General features: G+C 37.1%; 1 long non-coding RNA gene across 2 annotated transcripts in view; it reads right to left on the reverse strand.

Annotated features, from left to right (window-relative positions):
• The window catches only part of LOC148158666 (uncharacterized), a 113,172-nt gene that overhangs the window by 4,437 nt on the left and 83,463 nt on the right, over window positions 1–25,272 (reverse strand). The gene's annotated exons all lie outside the window — the stretch shown is intronic.

Consider the following 25,272-nt stretch of genomic DNA (forward strand, 5'->3'; position numbering starts at 1 on the left):
TTGAAATAAATGTAGGATGAAGAATAAACTAAATACTTACATATTAAAAATAAAATTAAAATTCAATAATAATAATAATAATAATAATAATAATAATAATTTCTGAGTTCTTCTCCTGCAAGTTTTCTCTCTGGCAGCCTGCTGCCACATTAGTGGATAATGGGATGGCAAAATGGAGGCTAACTCATTGGAATTAAATTTATCAGCATGTGCTCAGAGGTAATAAGCTGTCAGTTATAAAATGAAGATTTGTATTTAGATATATGATAGGAAGAAGAAATGAATAGGCAAAATAAATGAAGCTGCTTTACAACTAAATTACTTATTTGGAGCCAATAGACCACGGAGGGGATCGCGTTGATGACAGTGATTATTGCAGATAATATTTTCTCCCCTGTGGAGGTGAAATAGCAAATATGAAAAAGGTGCACAAAGAGTTAACAGAAGGCTCGCACAAATGTTTTGTTGGACGGTACCATTATCAGACATTATAATGTAGCAAATCTAATTAGCACCGAGGTGCTGAATGACAGACGCGTTAGAAGTGACAATTATCAGCAACATTTTAAACATTTCGAGACGTATATGCGTGCAGCTTTGTTTGTAATCATGTAGCTGAACTGCTTTCACACTAAATGCTGTCACTTTAAATTCAGCTCCAGCCCGGTGGGGAAGCTGAGTATCCATTTCAAACTAAAATTTTCATGAAAGCATGGATTTCTGTTTTTTTTTTTTTCCATAAGAAAAGAGAGAGAGAGTAGAGGGCTGAGCTGATGAAAGCTGGTCAAAGTTACACCTGAGCTCTAGGCTAAGGCAGATCCATTTCAATTGATTAGGTACCTGAGCGTGATGAAAGTTTTTCAAAAAGTGACACCACAGTCAAAACATTTCAAAGACAACAATTCCCGCTGCATGCCAGGATGCAAAAAACATGCCAGAACCCACGTGAGACAAACAGATGAAACATTTAAAAGCATTGCATTTAAAATTATGTGACAGGAGCTGTCCTTCTGATTCCCTGGCAACTAATTTGTTGTCTGTGTAAGATGTCATTTTAGTCATCTAAATTATTTGATAGCAGCAATGTATTATTATTTACTCAATTTGTGCATTACGGGAAGACTTTTCTAGCATTTAAAAAAACAAAAAACAAAAAAACTAAATGTTAACACTTTCAATTCCAAACAGGAAATTATTTAAAATGAAATATTTGGAAAAAAAACAAACTAAAATGGACAGTCTTCAAGGTTTTGTAACTAACACATAGGCTTTTGTGATAAAATATTTTAAAAACACAGCATTTTTATTGAGAATGCGTAAAAAATATATTTATTTATACTCTTGTTTCTTCTGAACGGAGGTAATATTATTTTTTTGGAGTGGCCTAGGCAGAGCCCAGAAATTGAATCTGATAAAAAAATAAAATAAAATAAATATTAAAATAAAATCTGTGGTAGGAGACAAAGATTAGGGTCATTGTAAGGAGGTCTTCCAAAGATTTAGAGCTAATCACAAAATAAAAGATAAATTATAAAATATTCTCAGAGAATACACAGAAAAAGTTAATCAGCAATTACAATAAGAGTTGGATTTTTTAAATCCAAATTTAGATTATTATATTGATTATTGACAAGGTAAATAGTACTGTTAATGAAAAAAAAGAGGAACAAATATAAAATTTTTTGAAAAAAATAATAGTCATTTTACATTGTTTTATTTTCTTTTAAAATATGTTTATCATTTCCATTTCAAAATAAAGTTTGTGCTTGAATGAAAATCTTTTAACATGCTCAGAGTATGAATGCATATGAGTTGAAATATTTTCGGACCAACATTATGAAAGACGGGATGTCTCAGGAATATTTGTTTCAAACAAGGTATTTTTTAGTTTTACAGAGCTAATTTTCTTTTTTACTTGCAAAAATAAAGCAAAATCTATTTGTGACAAAGTCACATGACTGATTATTATCTTAAAGCTGCAGTACCTTTTAATATATATATATATCACCTATTGTGAGAAAGATTTGGTAGATATGTTCTTTTCATCTGAGCAGCCTGGTGTAAACAAGCAAAGAAAAGTGTATTAAAAATGCTGTGTCTATAGGGCTCATGTCTGATGTCTGTCAAATCATTAAAGAAAAAAAAAGAGAGACTCTCTTATCAAATGCCTGGGATCAGCAATAGTGGTGGCACATCACTGAGACGAGGTATGCCTTCCATGGGGGCAACTCGAGGGGGCCTTTTGTGAATTTATAGAGTGCGATAAAATCAGCTTCATATTTCTCTGCGAAATCGGCTGATGAAAGGAGCCTGCAAGAGAATTACACGACGGAGAGTTTTGTCGCCAGACCCGTAGGCTTTAGAAGCTGGGAATTGAAAAGATAATGAGAAAAGCTATGCTGCGAGGTTGGCTGTGTTTAATAAGTCATCATGCCTCCTATCTATTGTTAGGAGCCCACCAAAGATTGTGTTTCCGCCATTGCTTAATACTCTGCAGCAAGCAGGCGTTTCAATGGCTATATTATAACCAGCATGGCGTGGAAGGGGGCTGGAAGCTTATAGCAGAGACACCATTAGAGTCTTGTGATAGGAGTGAACAAAGAACTGAAAAAAAAATAAAAAATGAGTCTGTTCTCTGGTTTTTTTTTTCCTCTTAAAGAAAATGTGATTGCAGTTAAGATTTTTCAGCTCCCAACTTGTATATTTTTCTGCAAATTATTTGTGTCAGTGAAAACGAAATGAAACAAAAAAACAAATAAGGCTGCAAATGACAGCAATATAAAGAACAACATAGCAGAATGGTAGAAGTTATACTAAAAAAAAATGTTCATCTCATAACTCATCAAACAAATTTCCCCCAGTCCAGTGCTCCCTTTCTTCTCCCTGCAGAGTGTATGAAGGAAAACGAATGTAAATGTGAGCTGATGATGAATGGCTAAACTGAATTTCTGAAAAGAATTAAAGCTTTGTTGTGACACTTGACACATATTGGATGAAGGAAAAAATGAGAAAAAAATAGAATAAATAAGGGCGTACTTTTTTTTTTTTTTTTTTACAGCTTGTGTAATTACTGTATGACACATGTAATGGCCCATTTTTTGCATTTTGACGGCACGCTTCAGAGCCATCTTTTGTCTTCATGTCACCGCCTCAGGGCATGCATGAAAACAACACCATTACTACATTCAGAACTAGACTGTTTGTAGTACATTTGTTCGCTTACATCTGCCTCTGCGAGCTTTAAAAAGACAGCCTTGTCGCACACTCTGATCAACAAGAGTCAGTCAGGAAGGATTTTTGAAGCGTGCAGAGTTTTTAACATGGAAATTGGCTTTGAACCCCATCTGCACAGGTCGGCACATCTCTGGGCAAAGCTCCGCTGCTGCTGCTGACGGAGAAAATGAACAATCGGTTCCTCATAATGTGGCCTGATTATTATCCTACTTACCCCCCACAAATTTAAACTCAGAGCAAATTTCTGTACCCTGTGAAATCTGTAAACTTGGAAGTAGGGAGGGGTATTAATGTCTGTTTTCAGAAAAATAAAAAATAAAAATAAAGCTCTATCTATATTGAGGTTCGAAAACAAACAAACAAACAAAAAATCTCAGATCAACAACGCACTTCCTGAGTCCAACACAGGAAAACAACACCATATGGAGACCACATGGAGAAAAACAGAATATTCAAAATTGGTTGGTTCTAACATTGCCATCAACTTTGGCCATCAGGAAATAACTTTTAAAAATCCTACCTGGGTAGAAATGTTGTTTTCAGACTCCAAAATTAAAACAAACAAACAACAAAAAAAACTCTAAGATTTATATGTCAGGCTCAAGTGAGGTGGGACTCAGACTGTGCAACATGATACAAACCCGAGCAAAGTTTGAGCTGAGTGAGTTCAGCGACTTTGGGAAGGGATCTGTCAGCGTCCAATCTGAGATGTCTTTATTTGACGTGATTGTGTTTTTTTTTTTTTTTTTGTTCGCGGCCGGTCCAGCCCGCCAGTGTCCCTTTCACCCCTAAAAGCAGCTGGGTCCCTGACCTCTACAGCAGCGGCCCTCAAAGCCTGGCTCTTTTCAGGCTCGGGAGCACAGGGGGAACCTCCCCGTTCCCTCCCACCGGCAACATCCCTTTCAGCTGCAGAGATAACTTTATTCATCTTGTGCATCATTGTATCCAGTTGAATGCGAAGAACTATGCAGACACTTGAGTGAATTGAGCTAGCGTGCGTGCATGTGTTAAGGACAGGAAAGAAGGGGAGGTGTTATGTCTCAATTTCAGCAGTTTGACAGAAAAAAGAATATATATATATATATATATATATATATATATATATATATATATATATGCATGCAAGAACTTCGAAAAACCTACTTCCAGCATTTTTCATTTCACCAGGAGAGATGGAGTTGATCAAATTTGAGGAAGATAGAGTCATGATTTCATATTAGCACTTAAAATTTGCAATCACTGAAAAACAAATATTTTGAGAATTACACTAGGGCCTGCAGATGCTTTCTCTCAGTTTCTGGAGCTAATTTACATAAAACGTGCTAAATAGCTGTGTTTTTCTCTCCCTCTCTTTTCTACAGCGGTAACCTCTGCTGATTCGGCGATGGACAGCTGCCAGAGACAGTTAAGCTTATGTTCACCTGCCTAACACCGAAACAGCACGAGGACCACCCTGCTCTTCTCTCATCATTCATATTCAAGCCAGGGCCTCTTGACAAGTCTGCTGATCTCACTCAATGTTTTGTGATTTGGACAATACGTTTTCAGTGTGTGGGCAAAAAAATGCTGAGGCCATCTCCCTTCTACGGGCCGGTCTTGTGAGACACAACTAAGGCAGAAGCTCTCAAACTTTCCCTCCTCTGTGAGAGTTCAGCCTGTCAGTGAATCTGTCCCATCGCCGACGAGTTAGACGAGAGTTTGATTCTTTAAATAAGGCTTGAAAGAAAAAAAAAAAAAAGCAAAACACTACCAATCTTCTTAAAGATTTTAAAATATATCGGATGTTTTATTCTAAAAGAAGAATCTGTACACCAAACATTTCTGCTACATCACTTTGAAGCCGTTCTTTTTATATGAAGTCACGTAACACTTTTTGACACAATATTTTTTGGAAAGTTTAAAAATAAAATATTTACTTGATCCTTCTCAAGTATGTATCTTATTCAGGGGTGGCCCAATGGATTACTGGGCTAAGCAACTGTTGGGGACCCAGACTGGCCTGGGGGTCCAACAAGAGTTTAATTTACCCAGTTAAAGTTGACTAATACAATTATGCACATACAGGCGCATTTTGAAAAATTCTAATATCTCAATAATTAAATTCAAAATCCATACTATAATGATTCAATACACAGATCTTGTCCTTATTTATGTCAATTGTTATGATTATGACTTACAGCTAATGAAAATCCATGTTTCAGTTTCAAGGAAAATTAGAAGAATTTGTTTTTTTTGTTGTCGTTGCAGAAACGATATGCTACGGCCAACACAGGCCTGGAAAGCTGCCAGTTGTTCACAAGGAGGGCAAGCCATTAAAGTTCAATGCTAAAGAAGCCAGCTCACCACAGAGTGCTGTATCCAATCACAATAATGTAAAGTTGAGTGGAAGAAAGAAATGAGATCTACTTAAACTATAGTAGAAGGGCAGCAATTCATGCAGGAAGAGCCATAAACAAGGGCTGACTGCATATCCTCATGGACATGCTTTTCAGTAGCATGGCATTATTAGGAAGACAGTATTAAAAAAAAGGTTTTATGTATTCAACCCTTCTGGTGAATTTGGAACTTCATAAGCAGCAAGTCATACTCATCAATGTTAACAGAAATAAGCACTTAAAATATCACTCTGCAAAAAATAATCTGTACTATAGACACCTGTACTTTTTGAGTTATAGATGTCTGAACCAAATTAACTTTCATAGTTTGAAGATAATTTTTTTTTAGCTAATTTTATAATTTCTCTGCTAGTTGTGTCTGAGCACACTACAGATGTAAATAGCTAAAAGACAACCTCTTGTCTGCAGACTCTGAAAATAATCAAAGCAAGTTTTATCAAATTTTACCTCTCTGCACCTTTCTCTGACTAAATCAGAGAAGTTGAGAAAAACTTTGTAAGACACAATTGCTAAGAAAAAAAAATCTTATCAAGCCATAAAATTTCTTAATTTCACAGTTTACATACAGAAGAAATAGGAAATTCTTACAAAAATGAATACTGAAACAACAGTGGTTTAACATAAGCACTATACAGCACATCCATTTAATGTGCTGCATAGAAAATAAAGTAAGAGGACAGATCGTTTCCTACGGTCACTGTCGTGCATTATAGCCTCACTGGTCAACTGCAAAACAAGTTATTCAATGGTTATTCAATTCATTTCAATTCAGTTTGGAAATACTTTATCAATCCTAAAGGGAATTAATAAATGTAGAATGCAAAAATGATCAATAATGGAGAATATAAAAGGGAGTGGCACAGTGGCGGCTGCTGGGCCTCATAAATCCTTGTTCCGGCACTGTTAAGACTATTTTGAAAAGTTTATTTGGCATTGGAAAATAACTAAAATAACAGCATTAAATCCTTTTTACTAATTTAATGATATTTTAGCACACCAAGTAGACAAAAAAAAAAAAAAATAGATAAATGTATGAAAACTTTGGCATATTAGTTTAAAAAATGTTTCTGCAATAATAATGCACAAAAATACAATTTTCTAAATAAGAGCATCCCATATTTGTGATGTAGCCATGAACTAAAAACTTCTTTTGGGGATTTTGATATCCTAAAGAGAGAGGTTTATACATTAACGCTGTAGTTGCAAAACACTGTTGATATTCAAATGATTATTGTGCAAAAGCTGGGATAAGCTTCAGTGTGAGAGCTCTTCTAAGTGCCTACAACTATTGCTAATTCCCCTCACCATTGTGGGCTGAACAAAGGCCTTAATCCCATTTCACTTTTGCGGGAGGCTGGGGCTATTTTCCCCTCTCATAAACCAACAACACTCCCCCCTAAGCCAGAGCTGAGAGGTTCTGAGAAAGGGGCCAGTGTGTGTATACTTCAAGGCTCCTTTTTTGTCCAACTTGGCCGGTACTCTGCATAAACTTTTAAGTGGTCCCAGTAGGCCACGAACACCTTTTTTGGCAGGAAAATAAGCTACCAAAAACTGTAAAAAAAGAAAAAAAAAAGAAAACCAAACACTCTCTTAACCTGAACAATACAAAAGAAAATATATGAACTCTTTTATACCTCAAGTCTGGGCTGCAAAGACTTAACACATTTTTTTTCCTTTTTTTTGACACATACTAGTAAAAGAACGTTCACTCCTCTGAAAGCAGCTCTCTTTCTCTGCTTCGCAAATCCTTTAATACATTATTTATAACATGGTGGTCCACTATCAAAGCGAGTGGAGTAGGACAGGATTCAGTTCTGCTTCTTTGTAGTATTACGCTTTAGCTTGCAGTGGAAAATAAAACCACTTCTTTGACTTTGACATAATATTTTCTCTTTGTCATAAAACCCACTTCGGCACTAGCTTTCACATTAATGCTTTAATTAAAAGAAGTGACGGTTGTGGGGCTTCATTTCATTCAATTATAAGTTGTCACTGCAAATGTAAACTTCTTTAGACTTGTATATAATCCTGTCATTCAGTGTTACATCAAACAACATTTCATGTCTGATTAATGCTGATTTTTTTTTTTACTTTTAAATGCAAAAAAAAAAAAGTCTTTGAAACCTCCGCTTAATCTATTTTTTAATAACAATAGGCCCACAAAATGTGCAGTAGGAGTTCCTGAGTGGATAGGAGGCTTGGCAGAGCTCCCTTGGAACAGACAGCAAAGCCACTGGGCTGGTTATTTAGTGAGCAAGTGATGGCTTTATTCAGCTGCTGTGTCATGCAGTGCATGTGAACCAGCATGCAGGCCAGCATGTGGCCCGTGTTGGCTCATGTTAGGTGTGTAGTCCCACTTTAAAAAAAGGAGGGGCACATAAAAACACAAAAGTGGCAGGAGTTTCCTTCGACAGCCCCACAAACCATCCCCTCCTTTAATCTTAATCAATTAGACGCCCGTGAAGTGCAAACAAATCACAAACCTGTCAGCGTACACAATACAGTGTAAAGAATCTGCAAATTACATGCAGTGTAGACAAGCCGCATCCCTCTTCTACAAAGCTCCATTGAAAGCTTCACATAAACCGGATCATATTTGTGCCCACCGACTTGCAGCATAATAAAGGATATCTGCCTGCTGAGGTGCCCACCGGAGTCCTCAGCTGTTAGGTTAATATCCACTGGGATCCACTAAGGTGAGTGTAGCCTTTCACATGCAATACTCAGCTCTGCAAAGTGATACCTCTCTGATGATGTGAATGGTTTATAACATCCCCTGATAGAAACGTTTATCCATGGAAAACTTGGCCTAATGATATTTCCCTTTCTCAAGTTGACAGAGAGAAAATCCTGAGTTAAAGTATTATTGAATTCATACACCTGCAGACATGGAGTCATGTATCAAATCTAACCGACTCTTATCGGCACAGGATGCCACTTGAGGGTCTTTCTGGGATGTGGGTGTGGGGTGTTTAGGCTTCAGGCAAAGATCTCATCTGTTGTGGTTGGAAGGCAACAATGACATTAAAAAAAAAAACAAAAAAACAAAACTTTCTTCTCGTACTTTTGATTATAAAAGTGAAGCTATGTTAGTTTTCATTACTTTCCAACTAAAACTGTGCATCACATCTATTGTAGCTGTTCTAGTTTATAATGTAATTGAGAAAGGCAACAATTAGGATTAAGCGACAAAGGACACATTATTTTAACAGAGAAGATGCTAAATATATATCAACCTCAGTCTATCCACCTCTTCCTCCATCCGACAATCACTTGTGAGCAAAACATCCGGATACTTAAACTCTGCTTAAGGGAGAGACTGACCCCCAACCCAGATGCACCAGTCCATCTTTTCTCCATATAAAACCACAGCCCTAACCTTAGAGGATCTGACTCTCACGCTGTTCATTTAACACTCAGGTGTAAACTGCTCCAGTACACACCAAACAAAGCCTCTTTCCTGAAGACACTGAGAAAACTACATAATCTGTAAAAGTATAGATGAGTCTCAGACGTTCTAAAACCAGACACTCACCTCTCTACAGCTACATCTCTCAATCCTGTCCATGAAAACCATAAACAAGACCTAATGTGCAGGTATGTCAGACCAGGTACCCAGAAATACTGCTGTAACACACACACACACAAACAAAATACTTCATAGGACACTGCTGTAAATCTTCTCTAAATGACCGTGACCCCCACATAAACTCTGTAAGGATGAAATATCTTATGGAAGCATTTTGTTATCCTTGGCTGGACTATAATGTGATGGTATAACTTTAAAAATACAACAGTTGTTGCTGAAGAATATCTTTTCACCTTTCTGGGTGAATATATTAACCTGCACACTGAAGGTATGCAATCATGGAAAAACATTCAGCTTCTTAAATTACTTTAGAAATTCAAAAGTACAGTTACGACGTTCCATTTAAGTTGGCAAGTTTTTTTTTGTTTTGTTTTGTTTTAATTATAATCCATTAAGTGTGCCCTGCAGATGTTTTTAACTTCAATTACAACTAAAATAAAATGTAAGGAAAATGTCTCTTTGGAATCTGGGGTGGTAGCTGTTCGCCAACAGTATTTAAAATGCATTGTAAAAAAAGGAGGAGAAATGCGTGGCTGTCTAACTTTGCAAAGACTGTAATCTTGAGTTTAATCATGAACCCCACATGGAGATTTGGAGAGGCACTGATTTACTTACATTGCTGTTATTTACTCACAGAAATGCATGGAAAGGTGTGAGAAAATAACTACAATTCAGACTGAGTAAATCACCAGCTTGTCTATGATGTTTTTCTCAATCAAGTAATGTCACGGCCTCCCATGACTCCAGACACTGGAAGCTTCAGAGGACATAGTTTAGATTATGCTTGATATTTTCATTATTCTTACATGTGTTCTTGCCATCATCATGGAAATATTTATATTTTCTGGAGTCCCTGTACCAAAGGGTGAAAAGGTAGTTATTTACAGACAAAAGCAGTAAGCTTTTTAGCGTCAAATTGGTGCATTACATACACCAAGGGCAAACATTAGCAGTTGGGTAAAATCTAAAACCTCAACACGGTCCACATCTCCAGGAAGCAGTTGTTTCTCAACAGCTGAGAGCCCAGATCGTCTGTACGAAGCAAAGTCCAGCACAAGGTTTTCACCAGGCAAGATTTAATCAAGATCTGGTTTAACTTGCTCATTGGTCTGGATTAAGAACTAGTCTATAAAGACAACAAGAAGGTTGATGGTTAATGATCCTCCTCTTTGAATGATGCAATATTTGAAAAGGACGTAGAGAAGGAGGAGAGGAAGTGCTGTCCCACTTGAAAAAAGGGCTTTGCAGAAAATAGTTTGATGTCATGTTTGTCTCTGTATAGCTCTGTGATAACCTGCCAACGTGTGAAGAGTGTACCTCCCCTCATGCTCAATGACTGTTGGAGATGGCACCAGTTCCCCCAAAACTCTGTAAGTATACCAAATAGATGGAGGTGTGCAAGGAACACTTCTTGCTACACGTCAACCCTGTTAGCATCAGATTTTATGCTCTAGTTTTGTAATAACTTAATAGGACAAGAAATGTATATTTTCCACACCTTTGCTTAGAAGCTACAATGCGTAAAAAATAATGCAGTGCTTAAAACTCAAGAAGTGAGGAAGCTCACACTAGAACAAAATTTGAAAGCAAATAAGTGGCTTGACTAGTCTTAAACTCAGGTCACATGATTCAGAGTCTAGTGCAGAAACTGCAGTTACTGAGAGCTTCTTGAGCTAATGTTGAGAAAACAGACTGTGGCAGACACTGTAAATTTGTCAAAGAACTTCATTCCAAAGTCAATAAGTCATCTAAGCACCAAAACCTCTTTAAAAGAAAATACATCTTTTTCAGATGCTCTGTAGAAAAATGTGTCAATGTCAAATTATTTCAGGCTGTGGAGTTAGACTAGTTTATTATAAGGATTTGGTGTATATTTTTAAACCGCACTGTGGTCTGTTGAGGTTCTTCAAAATGTTCATTATAAATTTATGTGATTTAAATGGTATCCAGATGCCACCAAGTACGCCAACAGCTGGTAGACTACTTTGAGGATTAAAGGTACAGACAGATCACAGTGAAGAAAAACGTTCTGTTTAATACATTTATTAAACAGAACATTTAATAAACATATTATTAAATGTTTATTAAACATTTAATAATAGGTTTAAACTGCTCCAGTACACAATAAAACCTCTGTCTTGAAGACACTGACAAAAATACATAATCTGTAAAAGTCAGAAGAGTCGCAGAGGTTCTAAAACCAGATACCCACCTCTCTACATCTACATCTAGCAATCCTGTCCGTAAAAACCATAAACAAGACCTAGTATCTTCTGTTTTATTAAACATTGTTTAATAAAACAGTTTTATTCTGTTTTATAGTTAAAGATATACCTATCAGGCTTTCCTGGTTGTCACAAATTTGTGTTCTTTTTCGACCTACCAATTCTGCTACAACATTTATGGCAGGTTCTTTGAAAGAGGTAGTAATTTTGATACTAACGGACCTTTAAGCCCAGCGGGCTCAGCCCTTACTAAAGAGGGGCTGGCTTTTCTTCTACTCTGAAGTCGCCTAGAGAGAGCAGTGTTTGGCGGGTGAAGGGATATTTACTTCTAGCTGCCAAATATCCCTCCATTGGTGAGCAACGGGGTTGCCTTTCAGGTGTTGTAGCTCGCACGAGGAAAAGCTTTCACTTTTACAATAAATTAACATCAATTTTTATATATGTAAAGAACTTTAAAATAAAAGTATTTTGAGAAAAGTAGAGGTATTCATCTTTTATGCATTTTACTTAAGACTCAAGAGAGACTACTTCATAGATTTACAATATGAAGTTTTCTTTATCTTTTCATGTGACTTTTTAGGACTAAACTTGATAGCTCCAATTAGACACAAACGGTAAGCAGAACACATAAGTCGTCAATAAGAGAATTTAAAGTGCAATATTTGTGAAGAAATGTTTAGTTATTGGTCTAAATTTTAGCATCAAACTGTCTGATATCTGTAAATATACCTCAATATAACCTTTTAAAATAAAAGTTAAATAAAATGTAGAATTAAATATTTGAGCTCAGATAAACCTACTCTGCTGATCGACATAAACTGACTGATTGATGTCATGCTTGACTGATTATTGAAGCAAGACATTTGCCTTACATAAAAATGTGATTATATTTTTAGTTGAGAGAAACATTATAAATCCACTATCATCCATAAGCACTTGTCTTTCCAGTGGTCTTCGGGCATGCCCTGGTTAGTCACTGGTTCAACTATGCATGCATACTCAATTAGAGAGATCGCTAAACAGTCATGGTTTTGGAAAGTGAGAGGATGTGAGAAAACAGAGAAGGAACCAAAACATGCATCAGGAGAACATGCAAACTCCATGCAGAATGACTCAGCGCATCAGGATTTGAACCCAGAAACTTCTTGCGTCAAGACAACACTGCTATCAAGAGTGCTACCATGCAACCCCAATAGACATCAATATCACTATTTTTAGCAGCAAAATAGTCATCTATTTGGCTGCATGTTTAGGGATTAAGAAATTGGCAAAAGTGGACCCTCCCAACACCTTAAAAAAGGTCTTATTTAGTTAACATTATGCAAAAATTAATTTATTTTAAAAATTTCACAACACAAAAGAACCACTTAGCCCTAGCTGCCTATTAGATTTATCAAGGCCCTAACCTGTGTGATAAGTTGTAACATCCAGATGATCATTAAATAAAGTTCCTTATCAGGTGTTCACTTGTGCAAGAATTAAGCAGTACTTTGGTTCGGAACATTTTAACCCCAGAGTTTAATTAATATTAAAGAAGTGGCAAAACAATAGCCCCACTGCATTTGAAATCTTAACCTCCTGTGCCCTCATTTGGAGTACCTTGCATATCTCCATGCAGCACCGGTCTAATCTATGGCACGTCGACGTGACCAGGTGAAAAGTGCCGTTAATTCTATATTGGAGAAGGCCATGTGTTGAGAGCAGCAGAGACAGGTAGAGCATGCCATGGGAGTCAGCAGGTGACCTGAGAGGGATTGCCAGGCAGGGTGTTAATTGGATAGGTGCGCCAGCCCATTTGTGCTGGCTGTCCCATCGCACAAGATATGGTACCTATTTTTTGACTCCCAAGACAAGCTGCTAGTCTACTCTCATACGTGCTCTAAATATAGCTTGTGAAATAATTTGTTTCTTACCATGACATGACTTTTCCCAAGTCAAAAACTCAGGGGGTGGAGGGAATTGGAAAGACAAGATGCAAGTACATCCTGAGGCTGAGACTCTCTCTCTCAGATAACAGTTTATGAAAACCTGTAAACTTATTAAAGAACACTATTTAAGAAGATAAGTTTGGCAGCTGACAACAACTTGAGTTTGTTGTTAGTAAATGCAGTAATTGACATTTGTGAGGAGATAATGTAAAATAAGTTTGTTAATAAATGTACAGTAATTGCTGTGTCTGTAATAAGAAAATGTTAGTTGTGAAGTTAATCAACTATAGGCTAATGAAAACATATTTTGTCATGTTGTCATGTCTTTTACTTGTCTCAAGCCTGTTTACCACTTGGCGACTGCAATTAGTTCACAAGCTGTTGGTTACTGACATCAGAGGAAATTGCAAAATAGTGATTTAAAATGAGTATGTCAAAATAAACTTGTACAGTTAGCACATTTCAAAAACTGGATGTTAACTCTGTATTTATTTATATGTTTAATATCAAAATTGGTCTGATTTTAGAAAAACATTTGACACAATCAAAACTGCATAGGTCTGTATGATATTTGGATTTTCAGATTTTCCTTTTTTTTTTTTTTACAACAAAAATTCAGTAAAAACAAAACCATAAATAAGTAATAGGCAAAAACATTAGAGCAACTTGTCAGTTAAAACATTTCTGGGAAGCATTCTAATTCTCGTGGTTATTTGGTCTTTGTGTTGCCCTGTAGTGGACTGGTGGAAACCTGTGCTGCCCTGTAATGGATTGGTGGAAACCTGTCCATAGTATATCCCACTTCTTGCCCAATAAATGGAGATAGGCACCAACTCTCCAGCAACCATGTAAGAATCAAGCAGGTGTAAAAGATGGATGGATGGCATCCAATTCATTTAAAGTAGCGCTTTGACTTTTTTACATGTATATATTTACATATTTAATGCATCTTGGTAACGCTTTGGCTAAAAGTTCTTGACTTTCTGCTTTATATATATATATAATTTTTCTGTCTAAGTTCATTTTCTGATTGTGAAGTTGAACCACATAACTTGCTAAATGTTGCAGAAACCTTTTTTTTTATAGAACTACTAACCTGCAACCTGCATCTGTAGAACATAACTACGCAGGACTGATTTCTAAATTGTAAGTTTGTCTAATGTTGTCACTAAGAATACCATATGATGTAGGGGTGGTTGATATGACGTCAGACAGAAACGTCAAACTCGGCTCTCGTTGATGTAGTCGAAGGATTGAAAATTGCCTCATCTTTTTCGAAGGGAGGCGTCCTCCTCCGCTTCTCAACGCCAGACACCTTCTCAACTATTTGGCTGTGTTGTGATTGAGCAGAAGTTTTAACCTGTCATTTCTTACCCATGTATTCCCCCTCCTACTTGTAAGAAAAATTGTAACAAAAGTATGACAAAGCCATCTTGTTTAAAGCAATACAACATTTGAAAACTCAATTACCGAAAAAGATTTTTACCATCCACTGTCCGGTCTAAACAGTCTCTGCAGCTGCTAGCGCTTTTATGATTTATTGAGTTAAATGTTTAGAAAACATGGAGAAAATGAAACAAAGAATATCTTAGGAAACATGGGTAAAAAACATATCAGACACCAACTCCGGGTTTGCTTTGTGTGTGAAAATTAACTACTTTTCACTGCCATGCAGCATGAACCAGCCCTGCCTGCTTTTATTTGAATGTGAATGCTTCTAATACAGCAAAGGGGTATACATAACCTTTAATTTAACCTTAACCATTGTGCTCAGTGCAGACTAGCCCTTCCATTGTTAAAGATGTGGCATCTTATTTTTTAATAAGCAAAGGGGATTAAATTAAATCTCATCCAATCCAAATGAAATGAGGATTTTTGGATGCATTCATACAAAATGTGTCTGGAAAAGATAATTCCTCTTAATGGAAGGAATTTAAAGAAGTTGGCTCATGCTTTGGCACTTGGATTACAATGTGCTTTCATAGTATAATTTTAAAATGGGAAGAAATTCAGTAAAAAATAAAAAATAAAATAAAATAAACTGACAGAAAAAATGTGACACAGGAAAACGTCAAATTAGGTACATTCTAATATCAACCTGGCAAAAACTAAATAAAAATAAAAAAATACACTTATTCTTCCTCACTATAGTCAGCAAAAAACATTGTTTTGTGACATCTTAGTGACTTTTACATCTAATTATTTCCTTTACCTCCTTTTCCTTGCTATTTGTGCCCCTCCAAGGTAGGGGCTTATGTGAGGTGTCAAATTTGTGGGTGATATCTCAATTAAGCCAAAGGGGGAGGAAAAAAAAAGGAAAATCTATTGTTTATGGGGGTGTGCGAGGGTATTTTCAAGCTGCAGTCTTTAAAATGGAAACAAGAATGTGTTCGGTCAGCTTGAACAGCGCAGAAGGATTTTGGGGAGGACTCGTCCTTTGTGACACATGCAGCATAGACATAATGAATTATATTATAATTACAAAGCGCAGTCTGTAGAAGTGGACAATATAGATATTTGGCCAGGAGGGGGTTGGAGTGTGCTGCTCCATAGAGACTCAGCCACTCCAGACAGCATTTGCTATTCAGATCAGTTTAACTTAGACAAATCTCAATATAGATGAATGGGGCCTTTGTTTGGAAAGTAAAAACATTTGAACAAGAAAATCTAATCTTCTCATGCGCAGTAGTTTCAAGACACCAAGACTTTCTGATTCAAAGTCAAAAAGTCAAAACAATATGTTTATTTGTAAACCATCAAAAATGGCAGGAGTAAAAAAAAAAAAAAAAAAAAGTAAAACTCTTTCAGTAAATAAATGTAGGTGGGAGCGTTTCTTTTTTCTTTAAGCCAGAAAACACAGGTTTGGCAGGTGGAGCATGAGGCGTGCTGGAGGAGAGATGCTGGAGGAATTGTATTTTGTGGGCAAAGCAGAAGTGAGCAGAGCAGCAGAGGGGAGGGAAGCTGGCAGTGACTGAGAAGATGAGGATTTGACGGCAAGGTGACAAAGAGTTCAAACAAAATGAGGCTTGTAGATTAGCAGCACTCCCCTCAGTGACAGGTGTCATCTCTTGGGGCAGTCTGTCATTCTGCCTGCTGCCACTCTTTATATAATACAAGAAGCGAAGGAAGGAGGAAGAACGAGGAGAGGCAGCAGCACTTGCTCCTCACGGCTCGGTCCACACGCTGCTGTACCTGTCTAAAACCGAAATTAAAGCCTGAGCGGCAAGACGGGAACATAGTGAAACAAAACTGACGCAAGTGTTGATTTACATTGAGAGGTAATGTGCTTTAATAGGTCAAGAAAGGTTGCAGGTGGGACATTTCATGGATTTGTAGGCTATGCACTTTAGATAAAAAATTGTTGCTAATTTTAGAGGCTAAGATTACATTAAAACCTGAAGGATATATTAGATTTGATGAAATTGTCTTACACGTCAGAGGCAGAGGATAAAACATTTTTTTCCCTTTTAAAAAAGAGAAAATTGGATATTTTAAAATTTTACAATGATAATGTACAAAAGATATTCTTTTTTTTCAGGGAATTATTAACCATTATTCATTTAGTGACGTCAGAAGTATAATATTTTGAGGAACATCAATGTCTTTTAGATCATGGTTTACAAGCTAAATCTATATTGTTCTTTAAATAGTGCATAAAATCCCTCTAATTTTGCATGTCTAAAATTTGTAGATTGAATGTATTCATTTGAAAATCCAAATTGTTCACCTGATTTATTTACAAAAAAATAATTGTGAATTATCCATCCATCCATCCATCCATCCATCCATTTTCTTTACACCCTTGTCCCTTAGTGGGGTCGGGAGGGTTGCTGGTGCCTCTCTCCAGCTAATGTTGCGGGCGAGAGGCGGAGTCACCCTGGACAGGTCTAATTGTGAATTAATTTCTGAGAAATAAGACTGAAAAAATCTAAATATTTTACTAATGCATAAAACCACCAAAAATGTATGTTTATCTTCTCAGCAGAAAAAAAAAATCAAAATACATAACAAATTAGTAACGGTTTTCCATTACTAGTTAGAAGAATCAAAAACAGGCATTTAGGACAAAACTAAACAGACATTGTATTTTTTTCCCCAGTCAGTTTAGTTTTGGCCAAACCTTTAACAAGTCTGCAATAGAGGAAGGTATTAACTAAAGCTCGGAGGGAGCAGCCAGCTCCCGTCATCCTGGTGACACGCAGACTGAGACCTGCTGCTCTCTGCCCAGGACTCCAGCCATCTGCTCTACAGATTGCACTCAAACACACACACACACACAGCAAGTGCTGCTGCCTCCCCTCTGGGTGAGAGAGTCACCAGAGGGTCAGCCACTTTTCCAGGACTTTCTCCCTTATATTTTTTGACTGCTTTCACTTGCATATGTTGATTATAGTTGCCAAGCAACTCAACCCCCCAAACAAGAAAAAGAAAAAAGAAAAAAGAAAGAAAGAAAAAAGTCTGCACAGATTGACAAACTGCAAAATCTGCAGCGAGTCTTAACAGTAAGAGGGAATGGGTAGAGGAGAAAATAAACCAGGAGACATATTCTGATGTTTGTTTTTGACAGATGAGGGATGCCCCCTATTGACTTTGTCAGGGAAGATAGAAATGGGGGTAGAGAGTGTAAAACCAGGGAGCAGTACAGACTACAGGATAAGAAGAGAAGTAACCCGAGTGTCAGTGTTCTCACTGAGGGAAAGAGAGGTCCTTCAGAATATATGGACAAAAGAAAGACGTGCACGACTAATATACATTGGGGTTTTAAATATTCATTGCATAGGTTGGAAGGGAACCAGGGTTATAAGAGTATTTGGCCGGTTCCCAAATGGAGAATTCTCTTAGAATAGCAAGCAGGTTGCATAAAATCAGACATCTAATGAAAACCAAGATGAGTTTATAGGTGGTTATACTGCCGCAGAGTAATTATCTGCAACCTTGTTGGAAATCAATTACTAATTTATTATACAAATATTTCTAACTTATAATAAAATATTTACAATTATGCTTTGAAATTCCTTGTTTTCAGTTTTTTTTTTTTTTTTTTACGTCTAGCTTTAATGAATTTCCAGATAAGAACAGGATTTCACACACTTGCAGCATGACAGCATCTGTGGCCCCATGCATTAAAAAAAAAACAAAAAACAAGTCGGATGCCTTGCAGTGCCTCTCTGGTCTGTGAACCGGCATCCGTCGGGGAAATCAACCACCCTGGGCACAGTTGTGTTGGAGTGAGTAATGAGCCGGGCTTTCCATGATGGCTGATAGAGGCTCCCATTAACAGCCACGCTTCAGGGTATTCTCCATCTCTGTGTTGTGGAATGGAAATGAGATCTGATAGAACCATGTATAATTTGTTGTCACATCAAAGTGACACTTATTAGCTTTATTTCCTTATCAATTCTACATCTACCGTACCTCTGGGTAAATATTTCAGAAGTGCAATCTGCAGCTGGAGCGCTTTTGTTACGAGCTTCTAAAGAGAAGTGAGAAAGTTTCAAGGACTGCGTTGTTGCCTGAAATAGTTTTAATATGGATTTAATACACGTTCCAATTGCTTTAAATAAGATTTTTCCACTGACATTTAAAGAAAGGTCCGGCCTTTCAACAGGAGAGGAAAGAGGATAATCCCAACTAATAACAGTATGAAAATGTTTTGGTTTCTGCACAAGTTCTGTACATTAATTTCCCTTTACTCGTACTCCAATACAGACATAAACACATATTTCCCATTAATCTCGTGTCCTGAAGTGGATTATTGTGAATTTTGTCCCACATCCCTCTTCATCTCTTTGTGACTTTGAATTGGGATATTGCTGGATATCAGACTATCAGAGCTAAATAATTTCCACAAGTCCAGCAGAGTGCTGAGAATTGAAGAGTTATATTTTTTACCATTGCATCTTCGGTTGTGCAGCATTATAGTTTGTGAGTGGCACCTCATTTCACACAGCCTAATGGCTTGACACTGAGATCACACTGGGGATCCAAGCTAGGAAGCTTCCCTCGTTTTTATATTTTGCTCCAGGTTTCCAAAGATATGTGGCTTAAGGTTGACTACAATATTATTATATACAAAATTGTCTCTTCAGATGATGCAGTTCTTTTAATGCTATGCAGTATATAGAATAAATTGTGTTGTAGCAAACTTAGCAGGCTAAATTTACAGAGATTAATACTGGTTGCTTATATCATAAAAAGCTCCTGCAGGTCTGTGATATTTAACAGATCAGGATAGAAAATGGCACAGTAAACTACTCAGCTGAACTTATCTCACGCGCCTGGATGTGACAGACAGTGTACCCCCTCCAGCTCAGTTGTCATACACCGGCGACCAGTCAGAGCTCGTCAGGTTGCACGATTGTATAATTGTGTTGTGACACCTTGAACCCGCCAGTGGTGCATAACCACGTTAATTTTCTGATAGCAAGGCATGTGCCGCGAGAATCAGAGTTATGATGGGTGTAATTTGTGCCTCCGATGGCAGACTGAAAGGAAGGGGGTCATCGTCAGGATAAATACAAATTAAAATTGATGCAGGTCTCATTTCTGCTTGACCAGCTTGTTCCAGAGAGCTGGGGATGGGGCACTTGGCGTTTATGTCGTTTGGTCTTCCATCTCAGTTCAGGGCCTGAAGGTAAAAACTCTGTATGAAATACAGAGGTCCAAAGGCATCCTGGTTGATGAAATAAAAAAAGAAAAAAAAAAAAAAACTTTTAAGGCTGCAAATATGGCAAATGATGATGTTCACTAAAGATACATGAAAAGCTTAAAATTAGGAATTCCATTCAAAAGCTGTGCCATAGCACAATTCCTTTACGTTTCAGTGACTTATACTTTTGATAAGACCACTGCGATTTAAATTTAAGGTATCTAAATAAAATTAGATGATATTTATAAAAAGAGCACTATAAATATGATGTGGTTTATTTTAAACTTTGGCATGAACGCTATAGTTACTAAGCTTTAATAACTCTGAGAATATGAATGAATATGAAGTTGTACATCTTCTTTCAAATGGGGGTCACTGAAGCTCTGTCTACCAGTAATATAACGGGCCAGTCAGATCGGCTCTAACTGATCTCAATTCCCAAATTAAGAAAAAAGTTTAACCTGAACTTAATTTTATTTGAAAAATAAAAGCTCAGTTTTGCTTACTGCTGACAAAATAATATAAAATATTGATTATTATTCACCTTTTCTTGGTGAGGCTGCAGGAGGAAGGATTATGTTTATTTCCTCTACGACAGTGGCAACTGCAGTAAAGTTGTTTTTTGTTTGTTTTGTTTTTTCTAGGATGTTTAAGCTGGATTTAACTGGACTGGTTTGCAGTCCAGTTAAATTTTTGTTTTTTTCATCTGTTTTTTTTTTTTGTTTGTTTTTTTCCATCACACACCCACAGACATGTTAATATGAAGTTTGGGCATGTCCAAACGTGCCTACCTCTTGTTGTGTACACCTTTAATCAGATGAAACTTGACTTGTGGCTTTGGTAGATTAGTGTAAAATGCAATCAAAGTGAAACAGAATTATTCTTGCGATTATTGAAATAAGTTTTATCAGCTACCAACGGATAAGAAATCAAGATGAATATAACTGAAGAACATAACCAGATAAGAAGTGTTGACTTCTGCAAAACTGACATTTCTGCATCTCATTAAAAGGGATTTAAACCGCTGAAATTTTATCAAGTTTTTAAAACTTTAAAACTATGCCTTGATACGGCATATCCCTAGCTTTGATTTGAACAGCTATTTGCTGTTGTTTCAGAGTGTGAACATGTGTGTAAAAAGGTGTGTGTTTGTGTGTGTGTGGTATGTCCAGCAGAGGAAAAGAGGCCTCCTCCTGAACCCCAGCTTCTTTGACAGTGAGTTCAAGAGCTCTTCATTACAGCCTCTGCGCATCTGAGGGAAAGGAGAAACAATGCTTAGAGCCGGCCGCACATAACCTTTCGATTCAATCAACAGTTCAAACTGTCTCCCGCTACTGCAAATCATTCTGTTTCGAGCCAGTCAAGTGCACCACTGAGTCAAAAAGCCTCCTATCAAAAATGGATAAAAATACTTTTCCTCAAGCTGACCAGCAGGCAGAAACCTACATTACAATTACCAGTATATAACCTGCTGCTTGTAGGTTTGTCACAAAGACAAGCAGAATCCAGATTACAAAACAGTAATCACAGCGTTTTAACAGATACCTATACATTACCTGGAACTGTGTGAAATATGTACGTAAGTGAGAATATGTTGCAACAGCCTGACATCAAACAAAAACTGACAACGCAATATCGACATCAAACAAAGGCTCGTCAGTAATGTTTCACACAAATCCACTGATATAATAATTATACTATCCCCCGTCCTTAGTGGAGGTTGATTGTTCTTGCTGTGAGCTAACACACTTAATTGTAGTATGCAAATGAGAGCAATTACAAAGCTTTTAGGTGAAGAGATGACAGCTGAGGTTGGTTTTTATTGGGGCGAGAAAGAAGGGGGGGTGCTACCTCGCCCCAAACAGTCGTCATAGAAACCACATACAATAACGCAACTGTCAAACAGATATAATCTCATGATATGTTGAGAAAGGGCCTCCCCTGTACCTCGTGTTTATAGAGCAGCCGCATGTGAAAAAGAAAAAAAAAAAAAAAAGAGAGATTCTTTGATTGCTGAACAAACAGTCAATTTGTTGTTGCAGCGGAAAAGAGGGCTCATTTTAGGGAAAGAGAAATGTTGGAACAGATTCAATTTCCAAACCAACACTTCATAAAAATGTAAAATACGCTTAAACAGTCCAGAATGATTTTTGTAGTGGCTGTAATTAGTCGCATCTATCAAAACGGAGTTTCTGACAATTATCTTTATAGCAGTCATTAAGCGCACCGTGGAGTCTGTGGCTTCGGGAAACAGGCCTTCACTTAACATCTGCTCAGAGCATGCAATAATCTGTACACTGATTTATTTTAAATCAAACTGACTTTTTTTTTTACTGGTTATGCCTAATAAAAACCGACTGTATTATCATCTAATAATAGGATTGATGAGGTATCGCTTTCATTAATTTTTTTTATATTGTCCGTTTTTAATACAAACATAATAGGATTTGGGTAAAGTTGCTCAATTTGTGGAAAGTTGCCCAAATTGTGGAGTATGTCATGTTTTGAAAATGATTTTTTCCTGCACTGAGAATTTGCTCTTCTTTTTCATCAGAAAGGACACCATCAATGCCATTATCATGCAAAGTAGAAAGTTGTGCTCAAAAATGTACTCAATTTTTTATTTTTTTTTCAAAAACAAACTGTATAACAATTACTCATGCGGAGGCCTTCATGAATTAAATATGAGTTGTGTTTCCAAATGAGATGTTATGGAGGTAAATGACAAGAGGCAGCCCGTAATTGAGGCAGTGGCAACACGGGCCTCCTGAACTAATCCCCGACTCGGCCACGTGACCGGTGGTCCTCCAATGGCGGAGGGGTCCTTTTCGCCACAAAGCCGAGGCAGCTGGGAAAATTGATTTCTCATCTGAGCTGTATTTGATAGCTTTGGAAATCAGAAATTGAAATTAACTAACCTGCGCCCCGTCATTACAAAAGAGCAAATTAAAGTGCACCACCGCGGCTCTGCCGAGGACGGGGAAAACAAACTCAGGCTCGTCTCGGCCCTTGACTTTGTCGTCTGCCTTCTGCCAAACAAAGCCTCGACAAAGATGAAACAAAAACAGGGAAAAAAACGTTTCTTTTATTTATTTATTTATTGTATTTTTTTTTTTACTTTGGTTGGTAATTCAACATCATAGAAGAAATAATAATTTTGCACAAAAAAATGTCACAATGTATATGTGTGTGTGCTTAAATTTATTATGTATTCTGTTTATGAATAGTTTAACCCAACATTATTTGTACCTCTGGTCAATGTGATAATATCTAGGTGAAGCTAAACTTGATTGACTAAAACTGTTTTCATTCAACAAGAAACTATATTTCTGATAGGTTATGAGACAGAAATCCCTAAAAAGATGATAAAACAAGACAATTATTGCTTGTTTTATTTATATTTCATTAGATATAGCATGTTGAAATTATTTATAACCTACACATTGATTAATGAAAAAAACTCTTTACTGGTATTCCTCCAATCATTTTTATTATTGCTGATAAGTTTTTTGCATATTTCCACCAGACAAAAAGATTGATTTATCTTTTGATCTTTGAGGTTGTAAAGGCCCTGTTGCCATCGCCTTAAGCTAGCTCTATCCACAGATTCTGAGTCACATTGAAGTGGGAATTTTGACTGAGTGTAAAATATTGCTTCCTCTCCGAAGAACCATGTTTGTAAAATTAAAATAATAACTTTGAACCAAATCTGCCAGAGGCATGAACAATTTCAGGCACAGCTGTATAGATTAATACAACACAATATAACATTAATGTAAATCAAAAATAAATTATACGAGATGCAGTTATTTTCTTTTTATTCATATCTATATTCCTATCTATGAAGTAGTAAAAGGAATTGTGCAATTTATAGGCTCAGTAGATCTAACACATTTTCCAAATATACTAAGTCTTGGTTAATTGCAAACTAATTTAGAATTAAATATAGACACTGATTATTTGCCAAGACATAATGAGCGACTAATTTGCTGTTCATTATTAGAGGAATGTAAACAGCTACTTAACAAGCATTTAGGAGTAAAAACTCTTTTACGCCAACGAGTGAGTGAAAGTGGACGGGATGTGAAGCAGAAAAACAAAGTAGCTGGCCGCGTTCGCAGACGACACGCTGAAACAGATGTTCCCGCAGGTGGACGTGCAGATCAATAGGCGGCGGAGAGCAGCGAGAGACAGTTACCTGAGCTGCAGAAACTAGCAGCAGATGTTAAACAGACTGATGCCCTGGAAGGCTGATCAATGGACAGGAGGCAGATGGAGTAGAACACGGAGGAGTGGTGGGGAGGTGCCGTTTGTGGAGACAAACGTAAACAATAATAGGAGACGCATTTGATATGCAGATGGGAGCCTGTCCAAGACATTAACCTAGCAATACACAAAAATAAAATAAAATAAAATAATAATAATAATAAGAGACTTGCAGGAAACTCCAAACTACGCTCCCCTCCACTGACATCTGTGTCAGTCATGCTAATTACGAGTGAATTTAACTGCTCTGTTCTTCCAAACTCATAATTCTAACCAGGTAACTTAAGGGCAGCGGAATGACCGGGTATCAGGAGAGAGAAATGAGATTCAGCAGTTTCACAGGACAAAAAACTTGCCTAATTAGGAGTGGTAAGAGGTAATGTCAAACTGCAATCCAAAAGACTATCACCTTTACCTCCTATTAGTGAAAGAAATGCACAGTGAAAATCCTACTGCATTAGATCTTGTCTTCAGTCAGATTTCTTTTATAGTAATGCTTATTTAGAACATTTAGGTATTTTCTAATCCAATAAACAATTAATCAAATTAAAATATTTCCTTCTCAAAAAAAAAAAGTAAATTCAGCAGGCTTGCATTTTTCCTACCAATCTTTCCACAAATGCTACACACCTTTTACAAACCCGCTCTCACAGTTCACACACACACGCACGCACACACACACAGAGATCTCTTGACATCCAGCGTCCCAATGGCCCCTGCTGTCCGAGAAGCAACTTGAACTAGGCGATAACCTGATAGACTTTATCTTGTCTTTGCTGGCTCTCAGTGAAGTCTGAAGAAGACACTTCAACTGCACAGCATCCCCCCAGAGTCCTAACCTTCCCCTCCATCTCTCCTCGCCGCCATCGGTGCCTGAGAGCTGTCAGCGGCCTGTTGCTTATTGATGTTTCTGCATGTTTTATGTCTTTCTAGAGATATGACGGCCCTGACACAGTGCTGATTTCAATCAGCCCACCGCATACCA

The sequence above is a fragment of the Poecilia mexicana genome, unplaced genomic scaffold (assembly GCF_051168715.1).
Source record: "Poecilia mexicana isolate PSO_F unplaced genomic scaffold, ASM5116871v1 scaffold_6, whole genome shotgun sequence".
In the NCBI taxonomy this organism is placed as follows: Eukaryota; Metazoa; Chordata; class Actinopteri; order Cyprinodontiformes; family Poeciliidae; genus Poecilia; species Poecilia mexicana.